General features: G+C 38.8%; 1 pseudogene; it reads left to right on the top strand.

Annotated features, from left to right (window-relative positions):
* Positions 1-8624: 8624 nt before the first annotated feature.
* On the top strand, positions 8625-10152 carry LOC122467704 (annotated as a pseudogene).
* Positions 10153-24409: the final 14257 nt, after the last annotated feature.

Here is a 24409-nt window from a genome sequence, read left to right as displayed (position 1 = left end):
TCATGTTTTCTGCCCATTTCTTCACTGGGTTATTTGTTTTTCGGGTGTGGAGTTTGGTGAGCTCTTTATAGATTTTGGAGACTAGCCCTTTGTCCGATATGTCATTTGCGAATATCTTTTCCCATTCCGTTGGTTGCCTTTTAGTTTTGTTGGTTGTTTCCTTTGCTGTGCAGAAGCTTTTTATCTTCATAAGGTCCCAGTAATTCACTTTTGCTTTTAATTCCCTTGCCTTTGGGGATGTGTCGAGTAAGAGATTGCTACGGCTGAGGTCAGAGAGGTCTTTTCCTGCTTTCTCCTCTAAGGTTTTGATGGTTTCCTGTCTCACATTTAGGTCCTTTATCCATTTTGAGTTTATTTTTGTGAATGGTGTGAGAAAGTGGTCTAGTTTCAACCTTCTGCATGTTGCTGTCCAGTTCTCCCAGCACCATTTGTTAAAGAGGCTGTCTTTTTTCCATTGGATGTTCTTTCCTGCTTTGTCAAAGATGAGTTGGCCATACGTTTGTGGGTCTAGTTCTGGGGTTTCTATTCTATTCCATTGGTCTATGTGTCTGTTTTGGTGCCAATACCATGCTGTCTTGATGATGACAGCTTTGTAGTAGAGGCTAAAGTCTGGGATTGTGATGCCTCCTGCTTTGGTCTTCTTCTTCAAAATTCCTTTGGCTATTCGGGGCCTTTTGTGGTTCCATATGAATTTTAGGATTGCTTGTTCTAGTTTCGAGAAGAATGCTGGTGCAATTTTGATTGGGATTGCATTGAATGTGTAGATAGCTTTGGGTAGTATTGACATTTTGACAATATTTATTTTTCCAATCCATGAGCAGGGAATGTCTTTCCATTTCTTTAAATCTTCTTCAATTTCCTTCAGAAGCTTTCTATAGTTTTCAGCATACAGATCCTTTACATCTTTGGTTAGATTTATTCCTAGGTATTTTATGCTTCTTGGTGCAATTGTGAATGGGATCCGTTTCTTTATTTGTCTTTCTGTTGCTTCATTGTTAGTGTATAAGAATGCAACTGATTTCTGTACATTGATTTTGTATCCTGCAACTTTGCTGAATTCCTGTATCAGTTCTAGCAGACTTTTGGTGGAGTCTATCGGATTTTCCATGTATAATATCATGTCATCTGCAAAAAGCGAAAGCTTGACTTCATCTTTGCCAATTTTGATGCCTTTGATTTCCTTTTGTTGTCTGATTGCTGATGCTAGAACTTCCAGCACTATGTTAAACAGCAGCGGTGAGAGTGGACATCCTTGTCGTGTTCCTGATCTCAGGGAAAAAGCTCTCAGTTTTTCCCCGTTGAGGATGATGTTAGCTGTGGGCTTTTCATAAATGGCTTTTATGATCTTTAAGTATGTTCCTTCTATCCCGACTTTCTCAAGGGTTTTTATTAAGAAAGGGTGCTGGATTTTGTCAAAGGCCTTTTCTGCATCGATTGACAGGATCATATGGTTCTTCTCTCTTTTTTTGTTAATGTGATGTATCACGTTGATTGATTTGCGAATGTTGAACCAGCCCTGCATCCCAGGAATGAATCCCACTTGATCATGGTGAATAATTCTTTTTATATGCCGTTGAATTCGATTTGCTAGTATCTTATTGAGAATTTTTGCATCCATATTCATCAGGGATATTGGCCTGTAGTTCTCTTTTTTTACTGGGTCTCTGTCTGGTTTAGGAATCAAAGTAATAATGGCTTCATAGAATGAGTCTGGAAGTTTTCCTTCCCTTTCTATTTCTTGGAATAGCTTGAGAAGGATAGGTATTATCTCTGCTTTAAACGTCTGGTAGAACTCCCCTGGGAAGCCATCTGGTCCTGGACTCTTATTTGTTGGGAGAATTTTGATAACCGATTCAATTTCTTCGCTGGTTATGGGTCTGTTCAAGCTTTCTATTTCCTCCTGATTGAGTTTTGGAAGCGTGTGGGTGTTCAGGAATTCGTCCATTTCTTCCAGGTTGTCCAATTTGTTGGCATATAAGTTTTCATAGTATTCCCTGATAATTGTTTGTATCTCTGAGGGATTGGTTGTAATAATTCCATTTTCATTCATGATTTTATCTATTTGGGTCATCTCCCTTTTCTTTTTGAGAAGCCTGGCTAGAGGTTTGTCAATTTTGTTTATTTTTTCAAAAAACCAACTCTTGGTTTCGTTGATCTGCTCTACAGTTTTTTTAGTTTCTATATTGTTTATTTCTGCTCTGATCTTTATTATTTCTCTTCTTCTGCTGGGTTTAGGCTGCCTTTGCTGTTCTGCTTCTAGTTCCTTTAAGTGTGCTGTTAGATTTTGTATTTGGGATTTTTCTTGTTTCTTGAGATAGGCCTGGATGGCAATGTATTTTCCTCTCAGGACTGCCTTTGCTGCGTCCCAAAGCGTTTGGATTGTTGTATTTTCATTTTCGTTTGTTTCCATATATTTTTTAATTTCTTCTCTAATTGCCTGGTTGACCCACTCATTCGTTAGTAGGGTGTTCTTTAACCTCCATGCTTTTGGAGGTTTTCCAGACTTTTTTCTGTGGTTGATTTCAAGCTTCATAGCATTGTGGTCTGAAAGTAAGCATGGTATAATTTCAATTCTTGTAAACTTATGAAGGGCTGTTTTGTGACCCAGTATATGATCTATCTTGGAGAATGTTCCATGTGCACTCGAGAAGAAAGTATATTCTGTTGCTTTGGGATGCAGAGTTCTAAATATATCTGTCAAGTCCATCTCATCCAATGTCTCATTCAAGGCCCTTGTTTCTTTATTGACCGTGTGTCTAGTTGATCTATCCATTTCTGTAAGTGGTGTATTAAAGTCCCCTGCAATTACCACATTCTTATCAATAAGGTTGCTTATGTTTATGAGTAATTGTTTTATATATTTGGGGGCTCCGGTATTCGGTGCATAGACATTGATAATTGTTAGCTCTTCCTGATGGATAGACCCTGTAACTATTATATAATGTCCTTCTTCATCTCTTGTTACAGCCTTTAATTTAAAGTCTAGTTTGTCTGATATAAGTATGGCTACTCCAGCTTTCTTTTGGCTTCCAGTCGCATGATAAATAGTTCTCCATCCCCACACTCTCAATCTAAAGGTGTCCTCAGGTCTAAAATGAGTCTCTTGTAGACAGCAAACCCTTGCCTTTGGGGATGTGTCAAGTAAGAAATTGCTACGGCTGAGGTCAGAGAGGTCTTTTCCTGCTTCTTTTATTTCTTTTTGTTGTCTAATTGCTGAGGCTAGGACTCCCAGCGCTCTGATAAATAATAGTGGTGAGAGTGGACATCCCTGTTATATTCCTGACTGTAGAGGAAAAGCTCACAGTTTTTCCCCATTGAGGATCATATTAGCTGTGGGTCTTTTGTATGGCCTTTATGATGTTGAGGTATGTTCCCTGTATCCCTACTTTGTTGAGGGTTTTAATCAAGAATGGATAATGTACTTTGTCAGATGCTTTTTTTCTGCATCTATTGAGAAGTTCATATGGTTCTTATTCTTTCTTTTATTAATATGGTGTATTACACTGATTGATTTGTGAATATTGAACCACCTTTGCAATGCAAGAATAAATTCCCCTTGATCGTGGTGAATGATTCTTTTAATGTATGTTGGATTCAATTTGTTAGTATTTTGTTGAGAAATTTTGCATTCATGTTCATTGGGGATATTGGCCTTTAGTTTTCTTTTTTAGTGGAGTCTTTGTCTGGTTTTGGGATCAGGGTAAATGCTGGCCTCGTAGAATGAGTTTGGAAGTTTTCTTTCATTTCTATTTTTTGGAATAGTTTGAGAAAAATAGGTATTAACACCTCTTTAAATGTTTGGTAGAATACCCCTGTGAAGCCATCTGGCCCTGGACTTTTGTTTGTTGGGAGGTTTTTGATTACTGATTCAATTTCTTTGCTGGTTATTGGTCTGTTCAAGTTTTCTGTTTCTTCCTATTTCAGCTTTGGTAGTTTATATGTTTCTGGGAATCTATCCATTTGTTCTAGATTACCCAATTTGTTGGCATATAATTTTTAATAATATTCTCTTATAATTTGTTTGTATTTCTGTGGTGGTGTTTGTTATTTATCCTCTGTTATTAGTGATTTTATTTATTTGGGTTCTTTCTCTTTTATTTTTGATGAGTCGGTTAGGAGTTTTTTAATTTTATTAATTTTTTCAAAGAACCAGCTCCTGGTTTCATTGATCTGTTATACTGTTTTTTTTAGTTTCTATATCATTTATTTCTACTCTAATCTTTATTATTTCCTTTCTTCTGCTGGCTTTAGGCTTCAGTTGTTGCTCTTTCTCTAGCTCTTTAGGTGTAAGTTTAGGTTATATATTTGAGATTTTTCTTGCTTCTTGAGGTAGGCCTGTATTGCTATATATGTCTCTCTTATGACTGTTTTGCTGCATCCCAAAGGTTTTTGACTCATATTTTAATTTTCATTTATTTCCATGTATTTAAAAAAATTTCTGGTTTAATTTCTTGGTTGACCCATTCATTCTTTTTTTTTTTAATTAAAAAAAATTTTTTAATGTTTATTTATTTTTGAGAGTGAGAGAGATAGAACACAAATGGGGGAGGGGCAGAGAGAGAGAGGGAGACACAGAATCTGAAGCAGGCTCCAGGCTCTGAGCTGTCAGCACAGAGCCTGATGTATGGCTTGAACTCACAAACTGCAAAATCAGAACCTGAGCCGAAATCGGATGCTCAACTGACTGAGCCACCCAGGCACCCCACCCCCATTCATTCTTTAGTAGGATGTTCTTTAACCTCCATGTATTTGTGGCCTTTCCAATTTTTTTCTAGTTTCATAGCATTGTGGTCAGAAAATACGCATGGTATGATCTCAATCCTTTTGTACTTGTTGAGGCCTTATTTGTGACTTAGTATGTGATATATTCTGAGAACGTTCCCTGTGCACTCAAAAAGAATGTGTTTTCTGCTGCTTTAGGAAGAAATGTTCTGAATATATCTGTTAAGTGCATCTCATCCAGAGTGTCATTCAAAGCCTTTGTTTCCTTGTTGGCTTTCTGCTTAGAATATCTGTTCCCTGATGTAAATGGGGTATTAAAGTTCCCCACTGTTATTGTATTATTATCAATGAGTTTCTTTATGTTTGTGATTAATTGATTGATATATTTGGGTGTTTTAAGTTGGGGACATAAATATTTATAATTGTTAGATCTTCTTGTTGGATAAACCCCTTTATTAAGATGTAGTGCCCTTCTTCATCTCTTGTTACAATCTTTGGTTTAAAACCTGATTTGTCTGATATAAATATGGCTACTCTGGTTTTCTTTTGACATCCATTTGCATGATAAATATTTCTCCATCGTCTCACTTTCAATCTGCAGATGTCTTTAGGTCTAAAATGAATCTCTTGGAGTGCTTGGGTGGCTCAGGTCATGATTTCACGGTTGATGAGATCGAGCCCCACATCAGGCTCTGTGCTGACAGTTCAGAGCCTGGTGCCTGCTTCCAATTCTGTGTCTCCCTCTCTCTCTCTGCTCCTCCCCCACTCACTCTTTGTCTCTCTTTCTCAAAAATAAATAAACATTAAAAAAAATTTTTTTTAAATGAATCTCTTGTAGGCAGCAAATAGTTGGGCCTTGTTTTTTTTAAATCCATTTTGACAGCTTATGTCTTTTGATTGAAGCGTTTAGTCCGTTTAAATTCAGAGTAATGATATAAATTTAGTGCCACTTAATTACTTGTTTTGTCATTGTCTCTGGATATTTTCTATGTTCCTTCTAGTATTTGTTGCTTTTGGTCTTTCTTTTCCACTCAAAGAGTCCCCTTTAATATTTTGTGTAGGGCTGGTTTAGTGGTCATAAACTACTTTAGTTTTTCTTTGTCTGGGAACTCTTTATCTCTTCTTCTATTCTGAATGATAGCTTTGTTGGATAGAGTATTCTTGGCTGCAGATTTTTCCCATTCAGCACACATGATATATCATGCCACTCCCTTCTGGCATGTCAAGTTTCTGTGGACAGATCTGTTTCTAGCCTTACTGGTCTTCCCCTACAAGTTAGGGACTTCTTTTGTCTTGCTGATTTTAGGATTTTTTAAAATCTCTATATTTTGCAAATTTGATTGCAATATGTCTTGGCATTGGCCTGCTTTTATTGATTTTGATAGGAATTCTCTGTGCCTCCTGGATTTGGAAGTCTGTTTCCTTCCCCAGATTGGGGAAGTTTTCAGCTATAATTTCCTCAAATAAATCTTCTGCCCCCTTTTCTCTCTTTTCTTCTTCTGAGACCCCTATAACACAAATGTTATTACATTTCATGGAGTCATTGAGTTCTCTGAGTCTACTTTCATGATCCAAGATTTTCTTTCCCTCTTTTGATCAACTTCATTATTTTCTATAATTCTATCTTCTATATTACTTATTCATTCCTCATTGTGGTCAGTTTTGTATCACGGTTATTGCATTTTTCATTTTGGCCTGATTGGTTTTAAGCTCTTTTATCTCTGTGGTAAGGGTATCTCTGATGCCTCCTATGCTTTTCTCAAGTCTAGCCAGTATTAAGATTGTTGCTTTAAATCAATCCAGGTATGTTGGATTAGGCATATTACTTATATCTGTTTTGATTAGATCCCTGGCCATGACCTTTTCTTGTTCTCTTTTGGGATGAATTTCTCTGTCTTTGCATCTTATCTAGGTCTCTGTATTCTTCTGTGTGTTAGGAAAGCCTGTTATGTTTCCTGATCCTGAGAGTAATGGCTTTATGAAGAAGAAGTTATATAATATCCACACTTATAGGTTATATAATGCCTAGCACTTCAGGAACTGTCTCTGGTGTATGTTGTGTGCATTCTGCTATTGTGTTATTGCTGCTCTATTCCTCAGGTCAGTCCTCTGCAGAGTTCATCCTTGCTGATGGTGGGGAATGTTTGGATCATGGCCAGAGTATGGTGTGTTTTAACTAGGTGTGCTCTGGTATAATTGTTAAAAGAGATATGATACTATTTCCACTAGAGTTGAAACTTTGGAGAATTCTATGGTCAGTAGACATGTTGCATGTGGGAGTTTGTGCTGGTCTTCTCGGGGAAGGGACCCACTGCACTGGTTCTTAGGCACACTTGCCCAAGAAAAGCATTGCCAGGATAGTACAGGGGGGTTTAGTGTAAGCAGATTAAGCAGCCAGCGTTGGCACTGTCCTGTTTACTGAAGTTAATTTATGCTGAGGGGCAGGGGAGAGAAATGGTGCTAACCAGCTACTTTGTCCCTGGAGAGGCAATGCCACCTCTCTCAGATGTGCTCCAAGAAGGAGGAATCTTCTCTCCAAGTGCATCTCAGATGATCCTCAGACGATTATGCCCTCTGCCTCCAGGTTACTTGCCTGCCTTCTCTACAGGAGCACTGCAGCACCTTCAGGGCTCTACACCAGGACTTTTAAAACTACAGCTTTTAAGCCCCGCTGGTTGCAAAAACTCATAAAAATCAGCCCCTCTTATTTTCCCAGTCAATGACGTTGTGGAAGTGTTTTCCTTGTGTGATCCTTTGTGCACTCCTCTCTCCTTTCTCTCTTTTCTCTCTCCATGACCAGGGCTCTCTCCCCTCTGCAGCACCCACAATCCATTTCTCCCCCAAAACATGTCTCCACACTTCCTACCTTCCAGGATGTGGCCTCTTTTCTCCCTCTAGGTGTGCAGTTTGTTCTGTCAGTCCTCAGTTTCATTTCTTGGGTATTTAGAATGATTTGTTATTTATCTAGCTGTGTTCAAAGGACAAGCAAGCCCAGGGTCCTTCTACTACTCCGTCACCTTAGCTCCCACCCACACTTGTCCATTTTCTATCCAAACTGAACAAAGGAAATGCACCCAAGTGGATCCTTTCTCCCTCCATTTTATCACAGCAGACATATCCTACTAATGATCAGTGTCAATTAGCCTGCCAGACCAAAACCAGATAAGAACACCACAAAAAGGAAAATTACAGGCTAATTAATGTCTCTGATGAATATAGATGCAAAATCCTAACAAAATATTAGCAAACTGAATTCAACAATACATTAAATAGCTCATACACCATGATCAAGTGAAATTTATTCCAGGGATGCAAAGATGGTTCAACAAATCAATCAACACGATGTACTACACTAACAACAAAATGAAGGATAAAAATCACATGATCATCTCAATATATGAAGAAAAGCATTAGACAAAATTCAACACTCATTTATGATAAAAACTCAACAAAATGGATATATGGGAATGTACCTCAAGATAATAAAGACCATATATGATAAGCCCACAGCTAACATGCAAAATGGTGAAAAGCTGAAAGCTTTTCCTCTAGTTAGGAACAAGACAAGGATGCCCACTCTCACTACTTTTATTTAACACAGTATTGGAAAGCCTCATCAGAGAAATTAAGCAAGAAAAATAAATAAAAGGCATCCAAATCAGAAAGGATGGCATGATTTACAGATGACATGGTTTTATATATAGAAATCCATAAAAACTCCATGAAAAAACTGTCAGAACTATTCAACAAATTCATAGTACAGTCACAGGATACAAAATCAATATATAAAATCTACTGTTTCTATACACTAACACTGAGCCATCTATCAGAAAGAGAAATTAAGAAAACAATCTTAATTGCATCAAAAAGAATAAAATACCCGTTTGAACGGCTGAAGCAAGATGTGTCAGAGTCAGAGTGGTGATCATGGCCCTGGAGGTGGCAAGAAGGATGACAAGGACAAGAAAAAGAAATATGAACTTCCTGGGGTGCCTGGGTGGCTCAGTGGGTTAAGTGTCTGACTTTAGCTCAGGTCATGATCTCGCAGTTCATGAGTTCAATTCCCACATCGGGCTCTGTGCTGACAGCTCAGAGCCTGGAGCCTGCTTCGGATTCTGTGTCTCCCTCCTGACTCATGCTCTCTCTCTCTCTCTCTCTCTCTTTCAAAAATAAATAAACATAAAAAAGAAATAGGAACGTTCTGTACCAACTAGAGCGGGGAAAAAGAAGAAGGAAACAAAGGGACCAGATGCTGCCAGCAAGCTGCCACTGGTGACACCTCACACTCTGCTGGTTAAAATTACTGAAGTTAGAATTAAAGACTGTCTTCTCATGGAGGAAGAATTCATTAGAATTCAGGAACAAATGAAGCCTTTAGAAGAAAATCAAAAGGAGGAAAGATCAAAAGTGGGTGATCTGAGGGGGACCCCAAAGTCGGTAAGAACGTTGGAAGGGATCATTGATGACAACCATGTGGATCATCGTGTCCACATCTGTGGGCTCAGAACACTATGTCAGCATTCTTTACTTTGTAGACAAGGATCTGCTGGAACCAGGCTGCTGGTCCTTCTCAACCACAAGATGCATGCCATCATAGGGGTGCTCATGGATGACACGGATCCCTTGGTCACAGTAATGAAGTTAGACAAGGTCCCCCAGGAAATCTATGCTGATATTGTGGGTTGGACAACCAAATCCAAGAAATTAAGGATCTGTGGAGCTTCCTCTCACTCATCCTGAATATTATGAAGAGATGGGTATAAAGCCCCCAAAGGGGGCCATTCTCTAAGGTCCACCTGGCACAAGTAAAACCTTATTAGCCAAAGCAGTAGCAAACCAAACCTTAGTCACTGCCCTAAGAGTGGTTAGCTCTGAACTTATTCAGAAGTACCTAGATGATGGGCCCAAACTTGTTTGGGAATTGTTTCAAGTTGCAGAACACGTGCCATCCATTGTGTTTATTGATGAAATTGATGCTATTGGAACAAAAAGATAGGACTCAAATTCTGGTGGTGAGAGAGAAATTTAATGAACAATGTTGGAACTGTGGAACCAGTTGGATGGATTTGATTCAAGGAGTGATGTGAAAGTTATCATAGCCACAAACTGAATAGAAACTTTGGATCCAGCACTTATCAGACCAGGCAACATTGACAGGACAAATGAGTTCCCCGGCCAGATGAAAAGATTATGAAGCACATCTTTCAGATCCAGATAAGCAGGATGACGCTGGCTGATGATGTAACCCTGGATGACTTGATCATGGCTAAAGATGACCTCTCTGGGGCCGGCAAGGCAATCTGTACAGAAGCTGGTCTGATGGCCTTGAGAGAACATAGAATGAAAGTAGCAAATGAAGACTTCAAAAAATCTAAAGAAACTGTTCTTTATAAAAAACAAGAAGGTACCCCTGAGGGGCTCTACCTGTAGCAACCATATTTGCCTTCAAGGAAGTGGTCGGGAGTGTCCCGACTCTTTAGAGGGATGAGGTTGGGGAAGTTGTCCAGAGGAACCCATGTTCCAGTTGATCTTTCTTAGAAAAACCTCCTGTGTACATTTCTAAGTGTTGTGTGTAGAATGCCCACCAGGCTGCCTTCATCTGTTGGCCACGTGCAGTGCCCTCCCCCCAATAAAGCGAGCTCCTCCTAAAATAAATAAATAAATAAATAAAACCTAAGAATAAATTTAACCAAGGAGATGAAAAACCTATACACTGAAAATTATAAGACATTGATGAAAGAAATTGAAGAAGACACACATAAATGGAAAGATATTCCATGCTTATGGATCAGAAAAATTAATATTGTTAATATATCTATGTTACTCAAAGCAATCTACAGATTCAGTGCAATCTCTATCAAAATTCCAAAAGCATTTTACACAGAACTGGAACAATCTTATAATTTATATGAAACGAGAAAAGACCCCAAATAATGAAATATTGGGTAACAAAGCGGGAGGCATCATGATACCTGTTTTTGAACTAAATGACACAACTATAGTAATGAAAACTGTATGATATTGGCAGAAAAACAGACACATAGATCAACTGAACAGAATAGAAAAACCTCGAAATAACCCACATAGATATGGTCAATTAATTTACAATAAAGGGGCCAAGATACAATACGGAAGGACAGTTTCTTCAAAAAATGATGTTGGGAAAACTGAACATCCACATGCAAAAGTATAAGACTAGACTATCTTACATCATATACAAAAATTAACTCAAAATGGACTAAAGACTTGAATGTAAGACCAGAAACCATAAAATTTTTAGAAGAAAACAAAGGCAGTAGACTCCTTGACATTGGTCTTAGAGATGATTTTTTGAATCTGACTTTAAAAGCAAAAGGCAACAAAAGCAAAAGTACAGTTAACTCTGAACTGCATGGGTCCACTTACACATGGATTTTTTTCAATAAACAGTACAGTACTATAAATGTATTTTCTCTTTCTTATGATTTTCTTTTATTAAAATGTTTATTTTCAGAGACAGAGAGAGAGAGAGAGAGAGAGAGCAAGCACACATTGGAGAGGGACAGAGAGAAAGGGAGAGAGAGAGAATCCTAAGCAGGCTCCACACTGTCAGCAGAGAGCCTGACATGGGGCTCGATCTCATGATCCATGAAATCACGACCTGAGCCAAAATCAAGAGTTGGTTGCTTAACCTACTGAGCCACCCAGGTGCCCTCTTTCTTATGACTTTTTCTCTAGCTTTACTAGAGAAAGTATACAAACATACAAAGTAAGTATTAATCAGCTATTTATGTTATCATACATACAAACATACATATGTTTGTATGTATACAAACATACAAAGTAAGTATTAATCAGCTATTTATGTTATCATTAAGGCTTCAACTCAACAGTAGGCTGTTAGTAGTTATATTTTTGGGAACCAAAAAAATCCACACATGGATGGATTTTCTACTGTGTAGGGTGTCAGCGCCCTAACCTCCACATTGTTTAAACTCAGCTGTGAACAAGTGTAGCTATATCAAACAAAAATCTTCTGAACAGCAAAAGAAACCATCCATAAAATGAGGAGGCAACCTACTAAATGGCAGAAGATATTTGCAAATAACATATCTGATAAAGGTTAATATCCAAAATATATAAAGAACTCATACAATTCAGGGGCGCCTGGGTGGCGCAGTCAGTTAAGCGTCCGACTTCAGCCAGGTCACGATCTCGCAGTCCGTGAGTTCGAGCCCCGCATCAGGCTCAGGGCTGATGGCTCAGAGCCTGGAGCCTGTTTCGGATTCTGTGTCTCCCTCTCTCTCTGCCCCTCCCCCGTTCATGCTCTGTCTCTCTCTGTCTCAAAAATAAATAAACATTGAAAAAAATTTTTTTAAAAAAAGAACTCATACAATTCAATCACAAAACAACAACAACAACAACAACAACAAACAATCCCAAACAATTAAAAATTGGGCAGAGGATCTGAATAGTCATTTTTCTGAAGAAGACACACATATTACAAACATGCACATAAAAAGATGCTCAACATCACTAATCATCAGAGAAATGCAAATCAAAACCACAATGAGATATTACTTCATACTTATTAGAATGGCTAATATCAAGAAAATAAGAAATAACAAGTATTGGTGAGGATATGGGGAAAGGGACCTCTTGTACATTGTTGGTGGAAATATAAATTGATGCAGCCACTATAGAAAATAAAAAAGTTGCTGGGGCGCCTGGGTGGCTCAGTCGGTTAAGCGTCCGACTTCGGCTCAGGTCACGATCTTGCGGTCTGTGAGTTCGAGCTCCGCGTCGGGCTCTGTGCTGACAGCTCAGAGCCTGGAGCCTGCTTCCGGTTCTGTGTCTCCCTCTCTCTCTGCCCCTCCCCCGTTCATGCTCTGTCTCTCTCTGTCTCAAAAATAAATAAACGTTAAAAAAAATTTTTAAAAAAAAATAAAAAAAGAAAATAAAAAAGTTGCAAATACAACTAGCATATGATCCAACAATTCCACTTCTAGGTATTTATCCAAAGAAAATTAAAACAGTAATTCAAAAAGATATATGCACCCTTCTGACCTTTGCAGCCAGCGTTATTTACAGTAGCCAAGATATGGAAACAACCTAATTGTTCACTAACGAATGAGTGGATAAAGAAGATTCCATATGATGGAATACTACTTAGCCATAAAAAGTTACATCTTGCCATTTGAAACAACATGGGTGAACCTAGAAGTTATTACGCTAAGTGAAGTAAGTCAAACAGAGAAAGAAAAATTCCATATGACTTTGCTTATATGTGGTCTAAAAAAATAAATGAGAAATCAAAACTCATAAATACTGAGAACAGAATGGTGGTTGGCAGAGGGGACCCTGAGGGTTAGGGAGTATGTGAAATGGGTGAAGACAGTCAAGAGATACAAACTTCCATTTATAGAATAAATAAGTCATGGGATGTAATGCTCAGTATGGTGACTGTAGTCAATAATATTGTATTGCATATTTGAAATTGCCAGGAGAGTAAATCTTAAATGTTCTAGTCACGAAAAAATTTTGTGACTTTGTATAACAATGGATGTAACTAGACTTATTGTGGTGATTATTTTGCAGTGAATACAGTTATAGAATCATTATGTTGTACACCTGAAATGAATATAATGTTATGTGTCAAGTGTACCTAAAAACGTAATAGCCCTGCCAGACTGGTGTCTCCCCTTCTTCCCTGGTGGTCCTTTGGCTCAAGTTGCTGAGGTACACAGGTGGCAGTCACAGCTTAAACTTGAAGGGATTTTTGTTATGTCTCCTGGAAGAGGTGTTCTCCCTTTGGGAACCAGGAGTTGAAGAGCCCAGAGTTGTGAGGACAGGAAGCACAAATTCCCTATGTGGTTTACTGAATGCGGTGGTAAGTGATGTCACTCCTTGGTTCCCAAGCCATGTATTCTTTCTTTGGGGGTACAGACCCATATAAGGGTTTTGATTAAAAGTGGGTAATGCTTTGGGGGTACCCCATCATCTGAAATTATTACTGTCTAGCAAGGTATCCAATTTGCCATTAATACCAGGCCCTATTCCCAGCAGAGTGTAATCACTGGGCACTGTTCCCTCTAATCCTGTCAGGTGGCCTGAGTAGTTTCCTCACTTGTGTGCACTATCAATGCTTTGCTGAATACTTGTGGGAGACCCTCTGCAGAGCTCCAGAGTTCTCTTCCTGTACAGCTCTATGTCCTACAAACTCTAGCCTCCTTGGTCTCTCTAGATTCTCTGATCTGTCTTTCCAATTTAGGAGGTCTGCTATGTTTTATCTGATCCCCCACCCTTCACCATGACTTGGAAACTGTCCCAAGGCCTTATCTGGGGCAATTGTAGGGCTTACCTGTCTATTTCCTATCTCAGAGAGCACTCCTTCCCTACCTGATGTCCACTGTCTTGAAAATCATTTTTCATGTATTTTGTCCAGTTTTTTTGTTGTTTCAGAAGGAACAGAGGTCTGTGTAACTCTCAGTGTGTGAAGAATTTAACTGGGGTTTTGTAAACCTCAATGTTCTCTCCAGTTTCTCCATCACTCCTTTTCCATTGGAGCAATGTCAGCCTGGGATTTCCTGGCCTGCAAAGCAAAGGCTCACAGGTTAAAATAATAGCAGGACAATAACAAACAAAAACAAATATTCCTTAATGACATCTTTCCTGAGGAAGAGATGCAGAAGATTCTGTTGATTTCTAAACCCTATTTATTCTTGGTTTTATTTTGTGGGGGAAATTGTCCAACCAGACACGTGAGGAACAAAATTGCCCAATTTCAGGAACTTCAAATGTACCTAAGGAGAGTCCATTGTGCCCCCTGAAGCTCTCTTCTCTCGGTAAGATCCATTTCTGCTTGCTTTAATATATAGAGAGTTTAGTTTTTGTTTGTGTATCTTGATCTTTATAGCCCAGTGTCAGTCTCTGTAGTATTGCAGGCACTTTCCTATGTGACTCACTGATGCAGGGGAGAGAGAGAAAACTGGCCTGGCTCCTAGTGGGGCTCCCATAAACCCTGTTCTCTGTGGGCATCACAGGGAAAGCAGAGGCTAGAACCCTGAGCATTTGACCCTTTACAGCATCTCTGGCTGTTTATAACCTATTCTGTGGCATTGAACTGACATAGAAGTGAAAGCCCAGCTTCTTTAAACTAACACTGTAGGAGAATGAGTGCTTTAAGTGGACTTCACTGAGGTGCACTGAAGATTCATTTTGGTTGATCTCCAAATAGCTCAGGGAAAAAATTCAACATTCAGCTAAAATGGAGGCAGAAGCCTCCTATCTTACTCCTATATTGCTATCATATAGTAAGAACTTAGAGGATATAGAATGAATCCGAAATTTTATTAAAAATTTAAAATTCTAGGGACACCTGGGTGGCTCAATGGTTGAGCATCCAACTTGTGATTTCAGCTCAGGTCATGATCTCATGGTTCATGGGATTGAGCTCCGCCTGGGGCTCTGTGCTGTCAGCACAGAGCCTGCTTGGGATTCTCTCTCTCCCTCTCCCTGTGCCTCTCCCCCCTCCTCAAAATAATAAATCAACATTTAAAAACTTTTAAAATCTAAAGTTCTACTTATAGTGAAAAACATGCATTTATTGTGTGGCCTCAAACAGCCATATTAAAAATTCTTGGCATTTTGATTAAACACACATGTGTACCTTGCACCATTGCAATTGCACATAACAATTTAATTTTTGAAAATATATTGTTTAGATACATCACAAGTTCTGTTAAACATAAGTACTCACTTTCAAATCTGATACTCAAGATGTGTAATTTGCCTGTACACAGGTAAGCTGATGGTTCAATATGCTTTAGTTGGAGGTACAACAGATCAGTTGCTGAAGTTCTGAATTTCCCAGTAGTGTCCATCTTGTACTTTGATGACACCCATAGAATGCTTAAGGGCACTGAAGTTTAGGAGATAAAGGCCAGAGTGTGTTCACTTACCTGCTGAATCAAACTCATGCATAACACAATAAATAGTACTTAAAACCTTCTTTAAATTACTATTTCCAGATCTGCCCCAACCACAGACTGTTCTTGCTTTGGGAACAGAAAAGAGAAAGACACCTGTTGAGCATATTTCTTTTTCTTTGTAGTGTTCCATTGAAGAAAAAGACTAAATTAGTTTGCTTTCTTTCCTGAATGATGGCAATTTCAGGAAATAACCTGTGGTACATCTAGACAATGGAATATTATTTAGTGCTAAAAAGAAATGAGCTATTAAGCCATGAATAGATATGGAGGAAACTTAAATGTATATTACTGAAAGAAGCCAATCTGAAAAGTCTACATACTCTATGTGATTCCAACTATATGGTATTCTGGAAAGGCAAAGCTATGGAAACAGGTAAAAAGATCAGTAATTGCCAGGGATTAGCAAGAGGGAGTGATGAATAGATAGAGGATTTTCAGGGCAATAAATACTGTAATGATGGATATATGTCAGTATATATGATGGTTCAAACTCATAAAATGTACAACACCAAGAGTGCACCCTAATGTACTTTGGGTGATCACACACTTATGTGTGCCAATGGAGGTTCATCAATTGTAACAAATGTACCATTCTGTTGGTGTACCACTCCCCATAATAGGGGAGGCTGTGCATGTGTGGGATTGCTCTGCCCTTTTTCCTCAGTTTTCCTGTGAACATAAAACTGCTCTAAAAAATAAAGACTATTTGAAAAAGATACTTAATAGTGAAATGAAGGATATTCCTACTGTTAAACACTTAATCAAAACTCCTCTTTCAATAATCTGATTAAACTATGGAATGCTAATGCAAGTTATTTTATAGAAACACTTGAAGGGGGAAAAAAATCAAATGATAGTTCTAAATAACATTTTAAAGGGAGATAAGTTGATCAGCCTCTGAAGGTTAGTGTTTCCTACACTGTCATCTTGCTCCCCCACTGAGATGTGGCTGGACCATGACATTGAATTATTACTTTGTGTTTTTTTCAATACTGTTGGAATTTTCCACGTCATCTTCCTCGCAGACTGAGTATGCTCTCATATTCTGTTAAGAGCAGGATTGGCCCCAAATGACTAGTGTATTAGTTTGCTTAGGCTTCCCTTTTATAGTACCAAAGACTAGGTGGCTTCAACAACAGAAATTTATTGTCTCAGAGTTCTGGAGGCTGAAAGTCCAAAATCAAGGTGTGGGCAGGCGGGCCTCTCTCCTTGGCTTGGTGATGGCTGTCTTCTTTGTATGTCTTTAGTTGGTCTTCCCTCTGTGTGTGTCTGTGTCCTTTATCTATCTATCTATCTATCTATCTATATCTATCTATCATCTATCTAATCTATCTAGTTTTTAAAGTTTATTTATTTTGAGAGAGAGAGAGAGTGAGCAGGGAAGGGGCAGGGAGAGAGGGAGGGAGAGAGAGAATCCAAAGTAGACTCTGTGTTGACAGCAAGGAGCCCAATATGGGCTCAAATCATGAACTGTGAGATTATGACCTGAGTTGGGCCTCATGAACTGTGAGATTATGACCTGAGTTGAAACCAAGAGTTAGACACAGGCGCCCCCTAATCTCTTATAAAGGCACCAGTCATTGGAGTAAGGCCCACTCTGATGACCTCTTTCACCTTAATTATACCTTTAAAGACTCCATCTCCAAATGTAGTCACATTCAGAGGTAATATAAAGCTCTTTTTTTTTTAAACGTTTATTTATTTTTTTGAGAAGAGAGAGACAGAGCATGAACGGGGGAGGAGAGAGAAAGAAGGAGACACAGAATCTGAAACAGGCTCCAGGCTCTGAGCTGTCAGCACAAAGTCGGACGCGGGGCTCGAACTCACTGACCACGAGATCATGACCTGAGCTGAAGTTGGATGCTTAACCAACTGAGCCACCCAGGCGCCCCCACATTCAGAGGTAATAGGGTTAGAACTTCAACATATGAATTTTGGGAAGATACAGTTCAGCCCACAACAGTTAGGTTCTGACCCAAGCTAAAGGTCTATGGGGTGTGCTTGGAGAGTTCATGACCACTCTGTGTTATAGTCAATTTTTCTGAGAAGGCACCCTTTTGTTTGTTTGTTTGTTTGTTTGCAGATGAGACAACTTGTTTTTGGATGTGTTTACCCAAGAGTCTACAACTACATGTTTGCAGTGATAAATATGGAAACTGAGAAGTTTGCTGAGCTGGTCCCATCTCCACATTCATCCAGGCAGATGGCACATGCATCATACCCATCTCCTTTCTGGAAATTACCTAGACAACGCCTCTTAAGATGATCTTTATAAAATATTTCTTCTAGTTGGATGTTTGTCCTGGAAAAATTGTGTGAATATGAAAATGAGTGTCAGGATGAGATGAATGAATTAAAAAGAAGGAAGAATTCCAGAAGTCAGCTTAATTCTGGAACTGAATCAATGTCACTTCTTTCTTCATATGTGAATTCATCTTTCATAGAGTTATCTGATACTTTCCCAACAAAGGCAGATGGAATGTCACCTTTTCCCCCCAAAACACATTATGTGGATTCCATACTAATTACTTCAACAGCATCAATATTGTGACTATGGCTGCTTTGTATCCTGTTCTCTGTGTATTTAAAATCTTAATATCAAAATTACCCTTGATAGAACTGGGAAGAGAAATACAAGATGAGCTTAGAGCATCTTGAAAGCAGGGAAGTAAGGAAGTTCTCAATAAAGAAATAAGAAGTAAGGAAATAGTAAGGAAGGAAGAGAGATGGAGAGAGAGAAATAGAAATTGGAGGTTGGGGGAAGAGTGGTGGGGAAAAACAGAGGGAAAAAAGGAAAGAAAGAAAGAAAGAAAGAAGGAAAGAAAGAAAGAAGGAAAGAAAGAAAGAAAGAAAGAGAAAGAAAGAAAGAAAAAGAAAGAAAGAAGGGATGAAGGATGGGGGAGTGTCAAAGGGACACAGGAGCCAACCAAAAGAACTCCCAACGGCCAAAGTTAGAAAATTTTGAACAATAACAAAAAATGATAGTAATGGATTATAACACAAAGAATAAAGTAACTATCCATTAATCTATACTGATATAAATGACTAAAGAAATAAATGGAGGAGAAGGGACAAATCTTCCTTAAAGAGAATACCAAATTATATATGTGGATTTTCCTCCTTCCAGGAGGTGGATCTTAATTCCCCTACTCTTGAATGTGAGCTAGACTTGGTGATTCACTTCCAAAAAATTGAGTGTAGAAAGGGAAAAGTCAGTAACTTTACAGTGGAGAATCCTCGTGCGCATGACCTTAACCAAATGATCAAGGTCAACATCACCAGTGGTAAATTGTGTTGATGTGTATTTTTTGACATGAAATGATGAGAACAGCACTTTATATCTGTGGAATTCTTGCCAAACCCATAACCCCGGTCTAATAATGAGAAAACACCAGGCAAACCCAACTTGAGGGACTTCTACAATATACCTGACCTTTCAAGTTACGAAAACAAGAAAAGACTGAAAAACTGTCACAGAACAGAGGAGACTAAAAAGGCATGGTTCAAAGCAGAACCCTGGATCACATCCGGAGACAGAGGGCAGACATTAATGGAAAAACTAGTGAAGTTCACATAGTGTCTGTAGTTCAATTAATAGTATTGTACTAGTGTTAATTTCTTAGTTTTGACACATGTACCATGGTTAGGTAACATGTTAACATTAAGGGAAGTTGGATGAGGGGCATATAGGAACCCTGAACTATCTTTGCAACTTTCTGTAAATCAAAAATTATTCCAAAATAAAAATTTAATTTAAAAAGTTACACATGAAAAGCTGCTCAACATCACTCATCATGAGGGAAACACAAATCAAAACCACAATGAACAATCCCCTCACACCTGTCTGAATGACTAATTTAAAAAAAAACAAAAAATAACAAGTGAAGGATGTGAAGAAAAGAGAAACTTCATGCAGTTGGTGGGAATGTAAATTGGTACAGTCACTGTGGAAAACAGTATGGAGGTCTCTCAAAAAATTAGAGATAGATCACCATAGAATCCAGCGATTTCACTGGATTTCCAAAGAAAATGAAAACACTAACTTGAAAAGATATTTGTATCTCCATGTTCACTGCAGCATTATTTACAATAGCCCAGATATGGAAACAACCTAAGTGTCTATCAATGGATGAATGGATAAAGAAGATGTGATACACACAAACACAGATACTCTGAACTGTCATTCAACCATTAAAAAAAATGACATCTTGCCATTTGCTACAATATGGATGGACTGTGAGGGTATTATGCTAAGTGAAATAAATCAGACAAAGAAAGACAAATACCATATGATCTCACTTACATGTGGAATCTAAAAAACAAAACAAAACAAAAACCAAGTTCATTGATATAGAGAACAGATTGGTGGTTGCCAGAATTGAGGGGTAGAGGGAGAGAGAAATAGGTGAAGGGGGTCCAAAGGTACAAACTTGTAGTTACAAAAGAAATGTCATGGGGATATGATGTACAGCATGGAAACTATGGTTAATAATACGTATTGCACATTTGAAAGTTGCTAAGAGAGTAAATCTTAAAAGTTCTCATTATAAGAAAAAATGTATTAATTATGTATGGTCACAGATGTTAACTTACTGTGGTGATTATTTGCAATATATACAAATATTGAATTGTTATGTTGTATACCTAAAACTACTATAATGTAATACCTCAAGTTTAAAACAATCCAGGGAAGGATAAAAAATTATAATCATTTTTCTAATTAACTCAATGACTATCCTAGTGGTTTTTCAGTGGTGAAGGTGTTGTAAGCTTCTTCTCTGGTTCTAAATTAATCTCTGGTTCAAGCCTTTAGCCTAAAGTCTATAACCAAATCTTGCTTAGGGACATCAAATGTCTAAGGTGCATTTTCAAAACTACACTAAATATGTAAAAATATCTCCATCTAAGGTCAATAGGTTTGAGAATACAAGGCGCCAAACAGCCATAATGGCCTGTATCTCAGTGGGCAATAGTATTAACATTGCCAGAGGGATAGCCCCAGAACACAAATAAGGTTGCTTGGCCATATAGCTACAGGAGGAATCTCTGCCAGGACTTCAGGATAAGTGTCCACACTCTTTGCTACAGCCTCAAGAGCAAGCCTACAAATTAATATTATTATATTTTTGTTGTCAAAAGTTTCGAACTCAAATTCTAAAAGTATAACACTCTAGTGAAGGAGTAATAATATTGCCTCACACTTAGCAACTACATTCTTGCTCTTATTGCTATGCTATTTGCAACACCAAATAAGTGCTGGCTTTTAAGGCACATCAAAAAAATATAATTAATCCTTTTGTGGTGAGCCCTTATAGACATTTCCCTTTTTGAAGCCAACATTGTGGCTGGATCAGCTCTCGCGGTTCCCGTGATTGCAAGACATACCTCAGCAACAACGATGAGGAAACCTTGAAAACACAAGGTACTCTGGAAGACACCCGGGGTCTCATCACCTTGCTGAGCCCTGCAGGACCCTCCAAAGGGCCCACACCTGTGCCTCATGACAGAGCAAGCTCATGGATGCCAGCTGGCCAGAGAGCCAGGCACCCTCATTTGGGAATAGCAACAATCAACCAAGACAGGGACCAACATATTTTGGATTTTTTTCCCCTAGAAAAAGCAAATTATGTCATGGAAAGTTCTAAAATACATGATAGCCATTTCCATGCAGTATACTTTGCTACAAAATAACCCCATGTGCTTAGAAACAAGAACTCGGGCTTTAAAAAAAAAAAAAGCAGATCACAGACCTTGTGAATGAAGCCCTACCCTATCTCAGTGCTTATAGCAGCATCCTGGTTGCTGTTAAGCCTCACAGGGAGGAGAAGGTGGTTTGTCCTGGGCTCTAAGAGGAGGAGGTGATGGCAGGAGCCCAGGTGAGTGCACACGGCCACGATGTTTAACATGGTAGGGCATGGGGTCCCTCCATCCTGCACAGTGTGATGTGTTGACGGTACACCTGTTGAAATGTTGCTTCCTCCAGATCTGATCCCGGAACTCTGCAGGATGGCTGTCAGAAAGTCCTGTTCCAGAACGGAGGTATTTCTTAAAATAAGATGTGTGTTCTAAGTGGCTTGACCACCAGCCCAGAGGCTAGTGCACGGCAGAAAATAGTTTAGTGTTTTAATTATCATATTTTCTAGAAGTAACTCAATACCTAGGGGTCATAGCTTGGGTGAATCAAAAAGCCCTCCATCTTTACCTGCAGGTAGCAGGTAGTTTTACTCTCTTAAGAAATTTTTGAGAGCCCAGAAACAGAACCACGTGTGTATGGGAATTTCTTGCTATTGCAAGTTTGGAGGTCTAAAGTTTGTTTTGCACTCATGGCCTCTTAAGGGGAGGCCTGTTTTTTTTTTTTTGTTTTTTTTTTTTTCTATTTGCAATAGAGTTCTAAAATATTATCATTTCAATGTGTAACCAATGTAAAAAATTAAGATATTCTAGCTTCTTTTCTAACTGAGTCTTTGAAATCTGGTGTTTATTTTACACTTCCGGTACATCTAAACCTGACCATTTTGACTAGCCCCATTTCTGGTGTTCACCACCTAAATGAGGCTTGCCTAGTTGTAGACGTAATTCTCAAACATGCCTTGTTTGTTTGCTTCCTCACCCTCAAGTCTGTCTTTCAACTTGATGGGAATCACCTGGCAACTGTGTTACGCTAGAGTGGTTAGTGGTGGAGTAGATGGTGGCAGTCCTAATCTGATTTGGCTGTAGTGCTGATTCCCTCTGTGTAATTAAGGAACCTGGGTGTACTAGTGAAGCTTTTAGGGTTTAGATTCTTGGTTCAGCTTTTCTGACCCAAAATTTTATGCTACTTCCTCGTCTCTGTTCTCAAACCAACTGTTGTCACCTGTGCTCAACTCTTCCTCATAATCCTTGCTGAATGCAGCAAATAAACACTGACACGTGCTAGCACTCCAACTTGTCCAACCATTTTCCTTATGACGATAGTCTCCAGTGGGCACTTGGTCTACCTTCCAAGTTATCCCAGGTGGCAGTTTCACCAATGGTTTACCAAATGTTGGTTTGGCCTATGAAATCTATTTCCTGGTAGCTTGCCCTCAATTGCTAAGCTACGGTTACATATTTTGGTTTTAGTATGGCAGCACCCCACTTCAGACCAGGAATTTCTGATAAGGGATAATGTTAGATGCTCTAGCAGTCCCCCCAAATTTCCATGGTTTTACATGATCAAAGTTCATTTTTTTCTCGTATAATAATCCAGCTGGTGGGAATGAGGCTCTGTCTTGTGGATCCCAAATCCCCTAAGGCCTAATAATTCTCTGCTTTCAGCCAGAATGGGGGAAAAAAGGGAGTGTAGGGAACGTATGAGTACTTAAAAGTCTTGGCCTGAAATTGACACATTGCTCACATTTCATTGATTAGAAAATAATCCCCTGGCCACATGAACAGCAAGGGAAGCTGGAAAGGGTAATTTTGGTACCCAGGAAGAAAAGGAGAGCTTGGGTTTTGTTGAGTGGTAGCCATCCTTACCATATGAGTGAAGTTGGCATTTAACATCCCTTTGCATACTTTTTTTTTTTTAAGAGAGAGAGGGCAAAAGTGGGGGAGAGGGGGAGAGAGAAAGAGAGAGAATCTTAAGCAGGCTCCACGCTCATCATGGAGCCTGATGTCAGTTTCCATCTCATGACCTGAGCTGAAATCAGGACTCAAATGCTTAACTAACTGAGCTACTCAGGCACCCTTCTTTTTCATACATTTCTTGTCTGGTGTTTGGTATTCAAGGTTAGATTTGATTGTCCTAGTCCTAAAAAGATATAAATTGGGAGTAGTAGTTCTTTTTTTGAAAGAATTTGGGGAAGACTAAAATTTACCCATTTTTTAAATGATTGGTAGATTTTTCTACTCACGTGCTTTGCCTCTTTGTAGAAAGAGTTTTAACCATTGAATCAGTTTGTTAAGTGGTTATGGAATGATTCAGGTTTTCTATTCTTATTAATTTTGGTAGACTCTACTTTTTAAAGAAATTGATCCATTTCTTTTTTTTTTTTTATGTTTATTTTTGAGAGAGACAGACAGACAGATACAGAGTGTGAGCAGAGAAAGGGAGGCACAGAATCCAAAGCAGACTCCAGGCTCTGAGCTGTCAGCACAGAGCCTGATGTGGGGCTTGAACCCACAAGCTGCAGGCTGATGACCTGAGCTGAAGTTGGATGCTTAACCAACTGAGCCACCCAGGCACCCCAGAAATTGATCCATTTCAATGAATTTTTCAATGAACTTGATAAATATGCTCACAATATACACTCCATGTCTTCTTTTATTTCTGCAGCATTTGGAAGTGTTTCCATTTTCATTTCTAGTATTTATCTACCTCTTTTAGGAATGTAGTTGAGGTTGTTCTCCAGCAAGACCAGGGTATAAACCAGGAAAGGTGAAAACATGGAATTGATGGCCTCTAACCCTGGAGGGAAGGGCAGGAATCCTGGGAGACAACTGTGTGATGGCCTCTGAAAGTCTCAGCCCACAAAGGAGAAGAAGAGTAAGGGTGGTGTTCAGGAAAAAAAGAGGGAGACAGTTCACTGAATGGAGAGTATAACTAAAAGTTTGGGGGGAAAGGCAGATCATTAAAGAAAATGAACTGAGAAAATATAAGGGATAAAACTGCACAAGAAACATATAAGCCAACATAAAATGTGACATAATTATAAGGAATTAATGGAGTGTAAAAATAGAGAAACTTATCTTTCCTT

This window comes from Prionailurus bengalensis, chromosome B1, assembly GCF_016509475.1.
Source record: "Prionailurus bengalensis isolate Pbe53 chromosome B1, Fcat_Pben_1.1_paternal_pri, whole genome shotgun sequence".
Classification (NCBI taxonomy): domain Eukaryota; kingdom Metazoa; phylum Chordata; class Mammalia; order Carnivora; family Felidae; genus Prionailurus; species Prionailurus bengalensis.
The sequence above is the reverse complement of the archived record's forward strand: the minus strand, read 5'-3'. Positions and strand labels throughout refer to the sequence as shown.